Source organism: Mastomys coucha, unplaced genomic scaffold (assembly GCF_008632895.1).
Source record: "Mastomys coucha isolate ucsf_1 unplaced genomic scaffold, UCSF_Mcou_1 pScaffold14, whole genome shotgun sequence".
Taxonomy (NCBI): domain Eukaryota; kingdom Metazoa; phylum Chordata; class Mammalia; order Rodentia; family Muridae; genus Mastomys; species Mastomys coucha.
The window spans coordinates 25,358,903-25,360,958 of NW_022196896.1; the positions used below are offsets into that span (position 1 = coordinate 25,358,903).

General features: G+C 46.1%; 1 pseudogene; it reads left to right on the forward strand.

Annotated features, from left to right (window-relative positions):
• The first annotated feature begins 918 nt into the window (after nt 1–918).
• LOC116088076 lies at nt 919–1,090 on the forward strand (annotated as a pseudogene).
• Nucleotides 1,091–2,056: the final 966 nt, after the last annotated feature.

Consider the following 2,056-nt stretch of genomic DNA (forward strand, 5'->3'; position numbering starts at 1 on the left):
CTAAACACTTACCCAAGTGATACTGGGGACCTTTGAATAGTGCGTTTCATTAATAACCTTGTTATAAACATGTTGCTATTTGGGAAAACTACATAGGTGCAGAGAATTTCTCAGTATAATTTCTCAGAACTTTGTATGAAACCATAATCATCTCAATACAGTCTTCCATTAAAATAACAAAGAGTCAGGACGTGTTGCTGGCGGCTGGATCTTGCCTATTGTTCTGTATACCACCCCCAAGTGTCACAGAGGAAGATAAGATCTGAACCTTACAACCCCCAGACTGACTCACTGAATTCTGAGCAGGCTGGAGAGTGGGCATCTCTAAGCCTTACCCTAGGAGGTATAATTAAAGACAGAAAAGTAGATTTCTCAGAAGAGACTTCTTAAAATGTTCTCATCTTGAAAGCCAGGATGACCTAAACTCCATGGGACACTGAAACCTGCTTGTTTGTTTGTTTTCCAAAACAGGGTTTTGTTTCGTTTTTTTTATGTACCCTTGGCTGTCCTAGAACTCACTCTGTAGCCCAGGCTGGCCTTGATCTGAGAGATCTGCCTGCCTCTGCCGGCCGAGTGCTGGGACTAAAGGCGTGCGCCACCACCACCCGGCTGAGTCAGCTGTTCTGATGCTTCCTTTCTGAGTTTCCCTTGACTCCTAAGCTCAGATACTGAGGGTAGATAGTAGTAAAGGTACGAGGAAGTGAGAGAGGTAGCTCAGAGGTTAAGAGCTCTGACTGCTTTTTTTAGAGGACTTTTTGTTCCCAGCACCTACACTGGGTGCTCACAACAGCTTATAACTCCAGCTGCAGAGGATCTGACTCACCCTCTGGAATCTGAAGGCATTTGCTCACATACACACTTTTTTTTTTTTTAATAGAGAGGAGGTATCTTTTTCCTTGTTGGGTTTCTGAAGGCAAGATGGGTCACCAGCAGCTCTACTGGAGTCGCCCACAGAAGTTTGGCCAGGGTTCTTGCTCTTGCCCCGTCTGCTCTAACTGCCACGGTCTGATCCGCAAATACGGGCTGAACATGTGCTGTCAAGTGCTTCCGTCAGTACTCGAAGAACATAGGCTTCATTAAGTTGGACTAAGCGACCTTGAATGGATTATTCGACTGTCTACCAAGTGGAACTGATCATGCTAGTCTTTGTGCACACAGAATAAAAATTTGAAGACCTTTAAAAAAAGAGAGAGAGAGAAAGAGGAGGAAACTGTCATTGAGCTTTAAATTTGTGGACTGAGGCCGTTGGTGTTGATGGAAGGATGATGTTCTCCAAGTGATAACGTGTGGTAGAGCCAGAGGTAAGGCTGGCCCTCACCCAGCCACCTGGCACCACACCCTCCACTCCTCGGCCCAGGCTCCACCTGGATGCTCCTTTCTTCTCTTTCTGCCATATTGATTTTCTGCCTCGTTTCTCTTCACTCACTTTTCATCTTCTTGATACATCTTTCTATGACTATGGTCTCATTTTAATGAAAAGTAAAATGTTCAAAATCACACATACACCTAGCAAGGAAATCTTGAAAGCCCTAAGACACACATATTGGTGTTTAGTTCAGATTTTCTTGTAAGGCTCAATGGCCTCCGTGAAAGACCACAGCTCCTGTAGTGAGTACTGCAGTGTTCAACAGCTGCCTGTGCAGCATGGCTTAGCTGGTGATAGGAAAGCCTGACTTCTTGTCTGGGCACCCCTTCCAACGTGCCACTTGGCCTAGAGTGTGTCTGTCTCCTCACTGTTTACGGGGCCCCAGATCTCAGCACAACTGACTCCATGATGGAAGCCCCATTCAGGCTGCAAAGCTCAGTACGTAGACAACACCACCTGCCAAAACTAAGACAAAGACCTTATCCATCAAGTCCCACAGTACTGGGTAATTCTCTAAATGCACTAACCTTGCCTTTGGCTAACTGTTCTTGTTAACCGAAGTATGTCAACTCAGGGCACCGTTGGGTGTGTGTGTGTGTGTGTGTGTGTGTGTGTGTGTGTATTTAAAAGCTCACCTTGATGCCGGGCGGTGGTGGCGCACGCCTTTAATCCCAGCACTTGGGAGGCAGA